Source organism: Cupressus sempervirens, chromosome 5 (assembly GCF_028749045.1).
Source record: "Cupressus sempervirens isolate cs-2001-9-10 chromosome 5, ASM2874904v1, whole genome shotgun sequence".
Classification (NCBI taxonomy): domain Eukaryota; kingdom Viridiplantae; phylum Streptophyta; class Pinopsida; order Cupressales; family Cupressaceae; genus Cupressus; species Cupressus sempervirens.
Genome location: NC_143122.1, coordinates 400,306,022 through 400,322,399, shown reverse-complemented (window position 1 = coordinate 400,322,399; position 16,378 = coordinate 400,306,022). Strand labels below are relative to the sequence as shown.

Below are 16,378 nucleotides of genomic sequence, written 5' to 3'. Positions count from 1 at the left end.
CTACCATAACTTGATTCTAATATATTTTAAATTAGGGAATACATACAGCTCGGGATCATCCTTGAATTCTATTTACAATAAGATTGCAATTAAGTGTCAGATACTAGAGTATCGGGCACCATAAGCAATCAAAGATCTAAATCCCCAATGATACATCATTTGAAAAAAAAATACTAGAGTGTTGGACACCATAAGCAATCAAAGATTAAAATGCATACTAGGATTGTCTATCAATGGAGCCTTCCATTTGCCCTTGAAGTTTGGATTCTTGATTTTTTGTCAATTTTTTTATGTGCTATCATAAGAAACCCACTTATACAAGTACTAAGAAAAGCAAGAGAGATGCAAGATACCAACAATGTTCAAATATCAACACTTAACACCATTTCCCTTCATCTATACCGTGGCCTTCCAAGGACCCTTGTATTCTGGGTTTGGAATAGTTGGAGATCTCCATTCACCATCTTCATCATCATCCCTATCCTCTGGTTGCAAAATTTAAGAATGGATAATTATAGATAACAGTCATAATCAATACATATAAAACTTTACTAGAACTTGATTTGGCCATTGAAAAGTGAGAATAAATTTGCTTGAAATAGATGGATATAACAAAAAAGTTCAAGACTTTATGTAATCATCAAAGATTCAAATGCCTACCTTAGTAGCATCTTGATCAGTTATTTCCTATGTCATGTCCCCATAACCCTGCACAAAGGAGGGCATCAATCTTTAGAGAAAACTTTCCTCCCAACTGAATGCATCAATTAGCAATTATTCACTGCAGACCATAGTAATTAGTTAGAACTAGTAGAACACTTTGTGATTGTAAGCAACTCCATTATACCTCAAGTTTCTTATCTTCTAGATTAGGAATGAATTCCTTCTCATCCCAATCCTCAGGCTACAACCACAAGCATTTGGATTCATCATGAGAAAAGCAGTGCAGTAGTGCACAAAACATCTGGGTCATAAGATCCAATGGAAAAATACCCATACCTTTTTCGCATCAGGATCCTTGATCTTCTTTGGTTGTAGTAAGTCCCAATTCTTATAAAGACTCCTAGATTATTTTTTAGTGTTGTCAATAAGAATGCTATATGTTGCATCAAGTTTAAGAATAAAAGTATATACATGTGTTAGTTGATTAGTTTCACATGCGACCTCCTTTTTAATAGGATTGTTCTTTCCTTTATAGGCTAGTACAACATGAACTTTCTTAGTACTGTAACCACAAATGTCAGGTCCAAACATGACATTGCAATAAAAAACAATAACAAGAAAATGCATCAATAGAGACTCCAAACTCCAAAAAAGATATAACTAGAAATCCTAGTAGAACAATATTTCTAAAGATGATTTATAGTGCACACTAAATACCTGTAAGGTGTCTCTCCATTGAACATCTTCTGGTCTAATTCATCACTTATCAACTTTAGATAGCCACCACCACAATCAAGTTTCTATTCATGTTTGACAAAAAATTGAAGAACAAGGGTCTTATCCTTGTTGTTGAATTCAGGGAATTTGGTTGAGGTGGCAAAAAACCTATAGTCTGGACTAGTTTGGATGTTTGATTCCCACAAACCAGTTCATTCCACAAAGAATAAGAAGAATAGAAAAAAATCAATTTTCATGTTCACAAGAGCACTTTAATAACCAAGTACTAAATCTTTTTGAACATATTAAGATTTTAGCCAAATCATTTAAGTATTCAAAAGTTATTTAAAAAGAAAATAGCAAGATATAACTACACACCCTTGTCCTCTAGATCCCCATGCCATTTCCCTACTATGTGAACCCACTCTCCAGCTATGCCTTCATCCTTTTTCCAATCATACTGCACCCAATGGCTCTCCCAACTGTCTATTTGAAACAAATTAAAAGAGTTAGCTATATAATCAATAATCAATCAATGAAATTTACTCAAAATTAAATAAAAGTACACAACTGTGAAAGAATAGCTCAAACTTCCAGTGCCATCAGAAACATATAGCTTATACAATCATCAAATTTAAATACAAAATATGATACAATAGTAAAGACACCAAATAAAAAATTGTGTTGGGTTTCAAACAAAAAATGTTGATTTAAGTCTATAGATTCTCAACCTATAAGCAACCGGGTCTTTCAAACTTGTTGATGGAATGTCTAGAACTTTAACTATTCCTATGATTAGGCTCATACAAAAAGAAAGGTGTTTCCTTTAACTAGCCATCAAAAAGAGTATAGCAATCAATTCAATTTCTGGAAAAAATGCAATATGAAAAGGATAACATAGTATTAGACACAATAATTAAGGCATGAACTATATATCCTTTTAGTGAAACCTCATTAATCCAAGTCTTAATAGAATAGGCTTACATACACATAAATTTACTACATTAGTCCTAAATTATACCTGTTAACAAAGTTCAAATAGCTTTCCTGCCAATCTTGCCAAACTTACACATTTATGAAGTTATGTTATGGAGAAACCTATATAGTCATAGCCCAAAAATCTATGTATTAGTATCATATGAATCCATATGATTGCTACTACCCTTGACATCTACAAAATTCTAAAACACAATGCCAGCCAAATCAAAAGAAATACCCTATAAAAACTAAAATAGTTGGTGCACATGAGCATAATAATTTATCAAGAAGAGGGTATACATATAATTATGTCAAGGCAAGCCTTTGAAGGTACCAAGGCTGACAACCACTCCCAACCTAGCCACCCTTTCCCATTCCCAAATCATTAAAAAGAGAATAACTTTAGATTTACACAATGCCAAACATTGTCATGATAAAACTAGGATGACTTGACTTTGTTGTCATGCAAGTGTTTGTTGCCATGAATGATGGTGAACAATGTTAGCTGAAGAGTGAAAAGCTTTAAAAATCAACAAAACTATATGAAATTGATTTGCTTTTAGTGGAGGGGGTGTTATGTGCCAACTTGGTCTTTTGTTTATAGTTTTGTTGTAAGTTTTAGATATTCTACTATTTTCGATTCCATCAATAACTTGCCTACTTCCATTAATAAGTTCTAAATGAAGGGTCTCAAACATATTCCTATACTATAAGTATATAATTATATGGATAAGATTGTTTGTTCTTAGGAAGTGGAAAACAATAACCTGTACTTAAGTCCAAGCCATCATTTTCATCATAGGAAGAAAAGAAAATGGAATCCATTCTAGAGACAACAAATAGTATATTTAGTATCATATTATCAACAACTTGATTTCACCTAAAAATACTACTTCAAAATGCATAATGTCATTGCTGAAAAAGTTGAAATAGGTCACAAAATATGAAGATTCCAGAGGGTAAAGAAATGGTACAATCAATAGGATTTTTACCCAAGGAAATTTATTTGGAGTTGAATGGAAATATTACAAAAAAAATGTCATTTGATTTTAGATTAGGACTCAGTAACCCTACATAGGCTTTGGACAAATGTCATTTGTAAGAACATCTTAAAGAATGTCACCATCAGAGTCAAATTGGGACAAGTTCCTAGCTTTGTTGCTTCACCTGATCCATTTACTCATGGTGCTAACTTGGAGAAAGAAATAGTTTGAAATTTTGAGCATCATTTCATTACTTTGCAAGATTCTTTGAAGAGATGTGATGAATCAGATCAATACTATTCCCAAGGATTCCAGAATCTATCTACAACAGATCGAAGTGTCATTGCAATTAAGCTAGAAAAAAGAGAGACAAAGCTCTCCTTGGAGGAGGTTAAGGAATTTTATAGGGAAAAAACACTCAATATATTCAAAAAGCCCTCTATAAATACTGCAAATGATGTTGGAGATGCATTGATTCTAAAATTACTTCTACCCAGTTCTTCCTAACTAGAATAAGTTGAAAAGTATTCATGGAAGCATACGGTTGACTTACCTCAGACAAGCTTCACCCTGAGAGCCAATTCAATAGCACGTGAACCAAAATAGAGAAGTTGTGGGATGAGAAACATATACTAAATAAAGTTGAAAAAAAGAACATAGGGGATATTTTTATTCTTCACGATGGTCCCCCTTATGCCAATGAAGATTTGTATATTGGGCATGCCTTGAACAAGATACTAAAAGATTTTATCAACAGATATAAGCTGCTTGAAGGGTATAAGGTGTTCCAGCTCCTTCGCTTCTACAGCTCCTGTGCTCCATGGAATCTGATGAAATAGAAGCCAATGATCACTCAAGATCATGCGACTGTAGCAAACTGAGGATGTAAAGAAGAATATTATGATCATCAATTTCTGACAAATTGGAAACCACTAATCACTCAAGATTGTGTGGTTGTCTAGTAAAATAACCTGAGAAATTTAAACAATTATACTACAAATAAAAGATTGTAGCTCTAGAATTACAAGACAACGATCATTTGAAGCCAATAAGAAAAATATACATATCACACCAAGTGAAGATTTGAAGTATATAAAAGCCTAGAGATGAGAAACATTTCAAACTACTTATGGATGTTGCACATGTACAAGTATCTAGCAAAATTCCCTTTTGACACCCAGAAGTGTGAGAAATAATGGTACAACAAATTTGTGATAGATATAAGGCTGTAGACCTCACAAATCAAAGAATTTTTCTATGTGAAAGTATGATGGTAGACCATATGAATTCTTGATGGTTCATTGATGATAGAGAACACCATGTAAAGCAACCTAAGAATCTAAACATGAATACTACAAATAGAACTTAACAACCCTAGCATTTCAAGATGCATCATCTAGAAACATTAAAAAATATGTAGATTACACCAAAGTGAAGATTTCAAGTAAATAGTAGCCTAGAGATGAGAACCATTTCAAATTACTTCTGAAGGTTGCAGACGTACATATATATAGCAAAATTCCCTTTTGACACCTAGAAGTGCAAGAAATAATGGTACAACACATTTGTGACAGATATAAGGCTATCAGACTTGCAAGTCAAAGGATTTTTTCCACGTGAGAACAAGATGGAAGAGCATATGAGCTCTTAATGGTTTGCATGATGATAAAGAACACAATATATATCTTGTAGAGGATTAGAAAGCTAGCATAAATTTAAAATTTGTATCAATACCATGCTATTTTGAGAAACAAAGGTAGAAGATGCTATGTATATGCAATTTTCTATCATAGTAAATGTAGAGAGGAGGTGACAAAGGAATTCCCAGACCTAGAATTTGCGATCCCTAATATTGTTGTAGTAAACATTCTCACATTCCCAGAATTCCAAAACTGATAGGAAAATGTCAAAATCTACTTTGATGTCCTTATTCTCAATGGCCATGCTATAGAAGTTCTAAAATATTGCTTTGCATGCAAAGTAAAAGATAAGCTCTTCTAGACCACAAATGTTGGTTTCATATATGATTTGAACAAAGACTATATAAGAAATGTGTTAAGAAAGAGACTACAAAACTAAACAAGTAGAAGCTAGTGCGTAGATACAAGTTTGGCAAATAGAAAACATTGAACTTGTAATTGGATCAACATGACTATGTATACAAGTCCAAACCCTCACCTATCCTACAGTTTAACAAATCTCCAAAAAATGAAGAGACAAGTAAATTGATTCAAAAAGCTGACACATCCACCTTAAAGGATATTTTTATTGGCAAAGTTGTTCACAATCCAAAAAATCATATCCAAATGTTAATTGTGGATAGAAAGGAATGTTTGCAAGCAGTTGCTTGTTCTAATCCCTAGATTCTTGGCTCAAAACACACAATGACAGACATGTGGAACATGGACAGGAAAAATAATATAAGTCACAACTAAAAAAGAGTTTAGAGATGGTAAAGTTGATACTAAAGACAACCAAACACCAAATAATGTGAAATCATAATGGAAGAGTGAACAATGGGTAATGCACAGTATGCAAAAAGGGAGATTGGAAAACTTGGAAGACAATGACCAGAAAGGAAATTCAAGACTAGTGAATAGCAAAATCAAATTTCTTATAATAGTCATGAGTGAAGCCATAAGTAAATGAGTGTTCGCGACCTATTCCTAAAATACATGTAACCTCATAAAATTCCACATAGCAATAAAAAATTATTTTAGCTCTGCTGATTAATAAAAAAGTATTGCTTTGCTATTAAAAACGAAGTATTATTTATTCAATTTTTATTTATTTTTAATTGTTGGTTGGATTCTACAAGTTTGAATAGTAGTAGTGTCTAAAGATATTGGTAGAAAAAAATTAACTCTCTTTATCAAACTCCTTATGCATAAAATTCAGACAATAATTTTTTTTGTAGAAATTCTTACTTAATGATTTCAAAAAGTAATAATTTTCTTTGAACTTAATATTCTATTTGATGGGATTTAAAGTTCGTTGTTGTTTCCTACTGCATCATGTTTGAGTGAGGTATGTCTCAGGTAACTTACTGAAAGTCTAAGATATTCATATTGATGTTTATGATCATTGATACAAATTCTTTTGAAACATTGTGAGATTGGGAAACCTGAAGTTCCTTGTACATAGTTGCTGAAGAGGATTAAATTTGGAGAATTTTTTTTTCTAGGGCAATGTGGGCTATCTTTTATGTGAATCTTGCATTAAATTAACAACAACAATGGTAGAAAAATATGATAAGTACAAAAGAAGCTGGATAAGTTGGGGAATCCATAAACCCTAGAGATAGAGAGAGGTAGTCAGATTGCAAACCATAATATTAAAACACCTAGAGAATGCATACAAGATGCTAAGGATGCCCTTAATCTTCTAGGCTACTCACTCTATAGTATCCTTAGCTTCCACAAGTATAGTTTTTTTGAAAACACTCAACCTGTGACCTTCGTAATATGTCAAGCAGCTACCAAAATTTTAAAAAGGCAATGATTTAAGGGAAACTTAGCACATAGCTCCCTTGCATGTGGAGAGAACATGTAAAGAAGCCAATTGTTAATGCCATTTGTGCTGACGAGAACCTAGATGCCCTCTGCAAAATAGCTGGTGATTTTGATCATCCTATAGGAATAGAGGGCCCAAGATGTCTGTATGCAAAAAAAGTCTGAAATAATCCCAAGATCGAGGCCTCTTCCTTGATTGCCACCTCTTCTCCTACCTTGATGTTGTTAAAGTGTTTAGTTGATCATGTTGCAAGTAACAGTCGATCACATTCACCAATTTAAAAATATTAATCACTAGCACTTGCATCTAAAGAAGATGCAAGAGTACAATATTATACCTTACCCAACAGAATCAGGTTAAGCCACAACCCTTAGGACTTTTTGATTAAATGAAACTATTTGAGAATGGAATCTCATTTCTACTAAGAAGAAGCTTAACAAAGACTTTGAATAATAATGAAAAACCTCTCAGACTCTGGATTAAAACCAAATTGAATGCTTGTGCAACTCCCATGCGTGCTCTGTGAAACATAAAAATGAAATAGGAAACCCTTTTTCATTTTAACATGTTAAGCTCGTGTTGGTCAAAATTTTGACCAACATGGCTATGGATTTTTTTTAAAAAGATATTTTTCCTTCCATATTCCAACCAATCTAAAACATTTTAATCGATGTCCAAAAATTTTGGTCAAAAAATAAGGTCAAATGTACTAGTGATATATATGTTTATATTTATCATATTAATTTTTCATAATAAGTTTTTTTAGGAGATTTTTTTTAATGATTTTTTTATATATATTTAAGTTGGTAGATTTTAAATTAGTTTAGTTTTAAATTTTTTTAAATGATTTTATTCATAAATTTAAGCTAATAGACTTTAAATTAATAAGTAGGAGATATTTTTCCATAACAAATTAAATTGTGATATTTTTTTTGAATTAAAAGCAGCCAAAAACTAAGGGTTTGGCCCATTAAATAGTCAAACAGGTGAACCACTAGTAGATTACCACCATCCAATAGTACCCCTACCACTTGTAACACAAAAACATTGTTTGGAAACATTACTAAAAGAGTTTCAACATGCATAACATAACTACTACCTATACTAGAACTAAATAAGCTAAGAAAACATAAAAACAAAGGCACTACTACCTTAAAACCTAGCCAAGTTCAACAACCAGTAGAAAAACAACATAAAAAACCAAAAGGAGAGAGCCCTAAGGCTTCTTGGCATCATTCCTCCCTAGGAAGATATTAGCATAATCTTCCATAGGGAAGTCAAACAACATCTTGGAGTCCTCCTTTGGAAAATCACCGTCTTGCTATTTAAGCAAGTGAAGCATGGTAGAAGTTGCATGTGTCACCTTGATAGTAAATTTAGTCAAGAGATGTATTATTTCCTCTAGAGCATGTATTCTTCCCCACATTTCATTGCTAGCCATCTTTGAGACCTCCATGGTGACCTCCTACTTGTCACAATGGTAACCATCCACCTGCTCCTTAGTGACATCTTGCACAATCTAGGGGTTAGCATTATCTTTGGAAGAAACCCTAATAGGAGAGGATATTGTAATAGGGGAGGGCACTCTATCCACAGTTTCAAGGAACTGGTCCCTAGATAAGTCCACACATCTCAACCCAATGGTGGCTGAAACATGTGCCATCTCCTTCTTCTCCTTAATCCTACCTCTCAAGCCAGACCATGAGGAATCATAAACCTCCACTTCCTCCTCCTCCATGTTCCTGTCACCAAAATTTGAAGCCTTCTCTTTCATCCTTCATTTAGGATGACCCATGTCCTCTGAATTTGACTCCTCCTCCTATGAGGCCCCTGATCTCAACTTCCTTTTAGCATTGGATTTCGCTATCCTCCTTGACCTCCTCCTACCACTTCTCCCCTCGTCCTCTAAATCCTCCAGTTCCTTCTCTTTCCCTTTATCCAACTTCCCTTTTTTACCCAAGGGGGTGGGTTTCAACTCAATAGGGGACCCACTAGGCAAAGGTTTTGGGGTAGGGGCTCTGGGACCCATGATCGTAAGGGGGACTTGTTGGGGCCGGTGTTTGGGATAAGTAGGAATATCAATCTCAACGATCCTAGGGGGACCAAAGCAAGGTGAAATTGATATAGCTAGAACATCAACCCTTGATCCAGAATGGTATAATTAACACCCTTCGTCATTTTTTCTTTAACATCAGTAATTGTATCCACTAAATCATGTAACAGAAAGAATGGAATGGAAATAAAGTCATGGTGGTGAAAATGGTTTAGGAGAGGTAAATGATAGTAATAATAGACACCATACCTCCCTTCCAGAGTTAGGTACTTCATCAACATCAGACAAACATCATTCCATGGCTTGGGGAGCTTCTCCCCCATAAATCCTCCTTTGTGTCAAATAGGTTCCTCCTCTTCCAAGAAGAAGCACTGCAGACTTGCTTCGTCAGCCACCTTGGTCACTTTTTTCCATTTCCTTCCCCTCATAGAAAGACTTGTTGCCAGAGAGATGATTTCCTCAGAGATATGAAATTAGATACCATTAATCATGACTCTTTGGTCCTCCTAGGAATTGACAAACTACAGGGAATAATTTTCATCATACCCATTCAATGCCTCCATATATGGGATGAAACCACCTTCCTTTAGCATGTACCATACCAACAACTTCCTAGCATTCTCCTCTATCATGGAAGGCTCAATTTGCAAAATATCTCCTCCCATCTCTACAATTTTCCCTAAAACTCTCTTCTTCTCCCAAACCAAGAGGCAATTACTAAGAATGAAGTCACACTTAGGCATAAAAATAATAGCCCTTAAGTGGACATAAATGCCTTTATTGTGAATAATAGTAGCGTCCCATCTAGACATAAATGTCACGTGTTGACCATCTCTATCTCTTCTCTAATCTTTTCCATCATTCCCAATACTCTCAAACCATTTAAAGTTTGAACTTTTACTTATTCTAGCACACAAGGACACACATAGAAAAATCATTAAGAAACCTTTCATCTCAAACTTCAAAATTCTTTCTTTTTTGGGCCATGCAAATTTATTATCACAAGTACCTTTTTTGCCACTCCTTGCCATCTATCCATCATGACTCTGTCCAATCTACCTACTTAGCAACAAGTCACTAAAATTTAAAATGATCCTCTAGCTAGATTTCATCATGCTTGATCTCTTTATTCACTAAATATCTTACCAAATTTGGCAAGGCATTAAATTTGCTCCAACATCTTAGTCCCTTCACATTTAGACCTAAAGCTGCCATTCCATCAGCTACCCCATTTCCCTCTTGAAAAATATGATTTAATTCAAATATGTTTAAAATAACTAATAAGTGTCTAATGTCTTCTACAACATATTTAATAGCCCACCCTTCCTTCATGATGCCTTTAAAAATCTCTATAATGATTTTTGAGTCATCTTCAATCACCACATTTTCCCATCCCACACTAATCACCAATTTTGGACCCCAATAAAGAGCCATTACTTCCGCTATATTGTTGGACACTTTCCCTAGCTATCCATTATAAGCCAATAGCATCCTGCCCTCGCTGTCTCTAACTATGCCTCCTCTCATTGAACCCTCCTTTCTAGCAGCATCATTAAAGTTGAGCTTAACCCAATTCTCTGGCAGGGGTTTCCATCATGTACTTTTCCTTGCTAATAGATTGGAATTATCAATCTCCATTATCCCCTCCTCCAAACTCCAACACTTTGCGATTTTGATATCCATCTGATTAGGGGAGAACGTTAGCTTTCTCCACCTGTTGCACTTCATATTCTTGACCAAAAGTTTGCAAATCTTGTCCACAACAACCTCCTCACTTCTTTCTTCATTCATGAATGCCCTATTATTTTTCTCCTTCCAAATACCCCAGTAGACATGGGGGGGGGTGGAACCTTCCACATACTAACAAGGAGGGGGTGGGAAAAAGGACCTTGCCAATTCTTCACAAATTGCTTGAATCCCTTATTAAACACCCAAGTCACCTCCAACTTCTGTAATATAATCCCCCAAACATTAGAAGCATAATTACAATGAAAGAACAAATGGGTAATATTCTCCTTAGCTTTCTTACACAAATAACATCTATTAGATAATTGAAAACCCCTTTTCATAAGGATATCAATAGGGTATGTGCAGGATCATGGTCAACCAAACTGTGGCCTTAACTGGCAGTGAAAAACAAACAAATCAGGGTTATGTCAACTTGACACATAATTTTAAAATAGTTCTATAATTTCTATCAAAAAGTTGTAAGAAAATAATTTGTAAGAAATTGAATCTAGTTTTTAAACTACTAGGCCTTATCTAGAGAAAAAAATTATTTGATTGGTCAAAAGTTTGGATTTTAATGCAGTACTACAAAAATTCAGGGTGAAAATAAAAATTAGGTGTATGTTTAACCAGCTTAATCAATATCAAATGATAATATTTTTTAATATAATTATAGATATAAAAACTAGACTCATGCTAGATGTGACACATATTTTTGGGAATTTATATTCCAAATAAATAATAAATTATGAATTTTCTACTATACTGTTCTCAGAATTAAAAAAATCCTATGTCTGACCACCTAACTAGTTCAAAAAAATTCAAAATTTAATAATTCATTTATTTTTCTTATACTAGTTGAAGCATAGAATGTAACGTATCTTTTGGATTTCACAAATCTTATACAGTTTGAAAGTTATAGCTATTTTTCAATCAGTATGTCAATTAGCACTTTGTAGCTAACTCCATTAGAAAATAAGTAATAATTACTTACTTAACTCATAATTTGATAGACATTATATCGATGGAAAGCTGAGAAAATTCTCAAGAAACCCTTTTCGTTTCATCAAATTTGGATGAAAAAAAGTTGTCAGCTACATCGTTGAAGTTAGAAATACACAACAACACACCAAAAACATGTTTTTGGGATGTTTTTGGCACTGACCATGGAGGGTTGGCATCCAAAGCAAAACCAAGCCTAATCGAGTACCCATTCCCAAATTAGGTATCTGTTCCCAAATCAAATACCCATTCTCAAATCTAATACCTTTTTAAATTTTTAATTTAATTTTTTTTTAATTTTTTTTTTTAAAAATGCTTTTTATAATAGTATGACCCCTTTTTAGGATACTTAATATGTTTTTTAAAGGCTTTAGGTCCCTCAACCATACATATAATGGTTCCAAAGGATCAAAAGGGGTTGTAGGGTACCTTTTGACACTCTTTAACCCATTCAATCACAATATGTGTGCTTATGGTTACTAGGACCCCTAACCACATAAATGATGTGATCTAATGTCTCAAGATGGCCTTAGAATATCCTATAACCCCTTTTGACCCATCCGATGACATTAAGTGTGCTTAGGGGTCATAAGATACTCTATTACCCCTTTCAACTCATTTGTACACATAATATATGTTCCTAGGGCCCCTAGGAATGCACTTTCTTATTTAATGAGTCAGAAGGGGTCATAGGGAACTTTATAATCTCATTTGACTCATTCAAACACATAATGTATGTCCCTAAGGGTCCTAAGACCCCTAGGAACATATGTGGTCCTACCCCTTTAGAACCATATAAATGATTATAATATGTCCCTAGGGTTCCTAGGATCCCTAGAGACATATGTTGTAATTAAATGTGTCAAAAGGTGTCATAGGTCATTCTATGAGCCCATTTGACCCATATAAATGATTCTAATACCTAGAGACATATGTTGTCATCAGATGTGTTGAAAGGGGTCATATGTTATCATATGACCCCTTTTGACCCATATAATGGTTATAATATGTTCTTAGGGTCCTGGGACCCCTACAAACATATGTTGTCATTAAATATGTTGAAAGGGGTCATTCTATGACCCCTTTTGAGCCATATAAATAATTATAATATGTCCCTAGGGGTCCTGGGACCCTTAGAGACATATGTTGTAATGAAATGTGTTGAAAGGGGTCATAGGTTTTCCTATGACCCCTTTCAACCCATATAAATGATTATAATATGTCCCTAGGGGTCCTATGATCCCTAGAGACATATATTGTAATGAAATATGTTGAAAGGGGTCATAGGATAACCTATGACCCCTTTTAACCCATATAAATGATTCTAATATGTCCCTAGGAGTCCTGGGACCCCTAGAGACATATTTTGTCATGAATTGTGTTGAAAGGGGTCATAGGATAACCTATGACCCCTTTGAACCCATATAAATGATTATAATATGTCCCTAGGGGACCTGGGACCCCAAGGGACATATGTTGTCATGAAATATGTCGAAAGGGGTCATAAATTTATCCTATGACTCCTTTCAACCCATATAAATGATTATAATATGTCCTTAGGGGTCCTAAGACCCCTAGAGACAAACGTTGTAATGAAATGTGTCGATACAAGTCATAGGTTATACTATGATCCCTTTCAAACTATATAAACAATTCTAATATGTCCCTAGGGGTCTTGGGACCCCTAGCGACATATGTTGTCATGAGATGTGTCAAAAGGGGTCATAGGTTATCCTATGACCCCTTTCCAACTATATAAATGATTATAATATGTTCCTAGGACCCATAGAGACATATGTTGCCATTAAATGTGTCGAAAGGGGTCATAGGTTATTCCATGACCCCTTTTGACCCATATAAATGATTATAATATGTCCTTAGGGGTCCTAGGACCCCTAGAGACATATGTTGTAATGAAATGTATCAAAGGGGGTCATAGGTCATCTATGGCCCCTTTCGGCCCATATAAATGATCTAATATGTCCCTAGGGGTCTTAGGACCCCTATAGACATATGTTGTCATGAGATGTGTTGAAAGGGGTCATAGATTATCCTATGACCCCTTTCAACTCATATAAATGATTATAATATGTTCTTAAGGTTTTGGGACCCCTAGAGACATATGTTGTCATAAAATATGTCAAAATGGGTCATAGGTTATTGTATGACCTCTTTTGACCCATATAAATTATTATAATATGTCCCTAGGGGTCTTGGAACCCCTAGCGACATATCTTGTAATGAAATGTGTCAAGAATCTATGACCCCTTTCGACTCATATAAATGATTATAATATCTTCCTTAGATTCCTAGGGCCCCTAGGGACATACGTTGTAATGAAAAATGTTGAAAGGGTTCATAAGGTTATCTTATGACTCCTTTCGACCCATATAAATGATTATAATATGTCCCTATGGGTCCTACGACCCCTAGAGACATATTGTAATGAAACATGTTGAAAGGGGTCATAAGTTATCCTATGGTACCTTTAGACCCATATAAACAATTATAATATGTCCCTAGGGATCCTACGACCCCTAGAGACATATTTTGTTGGCCCATCTCGATCCATATAAATAATTATAGTATGTACCTAGGGGTCCTACAACTCCTAGAGACATGTTGTAATAAAATGTGTCGAAAGGGGTCATAGGTTATACTATGATCCCTTTCAACCCATATAAATGATTATAATATGTCCCTAGGAGTCTTGGGACCCCTAGAGAAATATGTTGTAGTGAAATGTGTTGAAAAGGGTCATAGGTTATCTTATAACACCTTTTGACTCATATATATTAATAATATACATATATCTTAATAACATACATATTAATATAATAATATATATTAATAACATATATATATATATATATATATATATATATATATATATATATATATAAGAGTGATTCTCATATGTCCCTAGGGGTCATAGGGACATATGTAATCATGTAATGGGTCAAAGGGGGTGATAGGTCAACCTATGACCTCCTTTGACCCATATGAACAATTCTAAAGTGTTCAGAATGTGGTTGCTTATCCAAGTTTGACACATGTTTCCATGAGGGGTGCGAACAAGATCTTGGAAAGACAATAGTGAAAAAAAAGGTATATGAAATGGTGAAATACACATTGAAGAGTGGAGGTGAGAGCTCTAGATGTGAATTGGTTGGAAAAGATATCAGTGTGGCTAGTTTTATTTCAAATTTCAAGGAAAATCTTTTTTACAAGTATGCAAGACATAGTCACAGGTCTCAGTGGTTGGATGAACAATTTAGAATGTGCAAGGAGACTTTTCCCATTGGCACTATTATATCAATTGTTGATTTTTCTGAGGACTACACATTGCAACCTCAAAATGAGACACAATCTCAGTATTACAACTCTATTCAGATTGCTATTTTTGTTCACATAACATATAGACATGCCCTTGATAGTGCGGAAGATAATCAAAAGATTATTAGAGAGTATCATTTTTATATGAGTGATGATAGATCTCACTCTCATGAGTTTGTGCAACATTGTTTCGAGAATTATTTTGATTTCTTACATGAGCATGCAATAGCTATGGATAGACATATCATTTGGTCAAATAACTGTAAAGGTCAATTCAACAATGCTCGCATGTTTTATTGGTTGTGTAGGATGCATGTAGAGTTGGAGTTTTTTTTAGTCCAGCCATAGAAAAGGGGAACATGATGGAGTGGGGGCATGTGTGAAGAGAGCTCTAGTCAAGGAGCAACTGAAGATTTCAACAGTAGAGCTTCTTGATGCTCATAGCATTGTTGATTGGTGTAGTTTAGCATTATCATGGGGGGGTACTCTTGATTCAGTGGTATGCAGGTTCTTTTGGTTGGTTGAGGAAGGGTCCATAGCTGATAGATTAGATTGTGCTACAGTGAGAGACTCATAAAAAATGCATTCATTCCAGAGCTCTGATTCTAGTACATGGACCATTTGGACACGACAGCTAGCTTGCTTTTGTCCTAGTTGTTTTCAGTGTGATTGGGATCACTGTGAGTCAAGTGAGTGGGTGGACACATAGGCTCCACATTATCTTACTCCATTGTCTATCATACCCTCTATCAGAAATGATAATATGGAAAGTTCACTTGAGCATAACCATCTATCAGATCTACTTCAGCCAGGACATGTCTTTGCATTGGTTGGACCACAAGGGAATGATGAGAAATATGATTATTGGTTAGCACATTGTGTAAGAGGTAAACAAAAACTTGCACAACCAATCACAGATGATTATGGATTCACATATCCTACTGGTTCAGTGGTTGTCGCTGGAACATGGCTGCGGACATACATGCGTAGAAGGAACAAAATTCTTGCATTCGAAGACTATCAGAAGCACAAAATAATTCTCATATATTCGCATCTTATTATAGCAACAAATGTAAAGTTGTTGAAGCATCAAGGAAGACCAAAAGTAAAATAACTTTTTACTATTGCTAATGTTGATCATGAAGCCCTGTTGGAGACCATAAAACAAAGAGAGGACTCTATTGGAACACTCGACTAGGTATATTTACTTCTTATGTTGTTTTCTTCATAATGATTCAATGAACTGATGATTATCTTGTTTAATACAATAAGTTACTAATTTTTTTATGATATTAGAATGTAGGTATATCATGAAGAGTTGAAGGGGGGGGGGGGGGGGGGGGGGAAGGGGGGGTATTGGGGAGAATTTCTAAGATTTATGATGTATTATGATGTAAAATGTGAA

At 34.7% G+C, this 16,378-nt stretch overlaps 1 pseudogene; it reads right to left on the bottom strand.

Moving 5' to 3' along the window:
* LOC149556509 (calreticulin-like) overlaps positions 1-16,378 on the bottom strand; it is a 29,168-nt pseudogene continuing 12,790 nt past the window's right edge.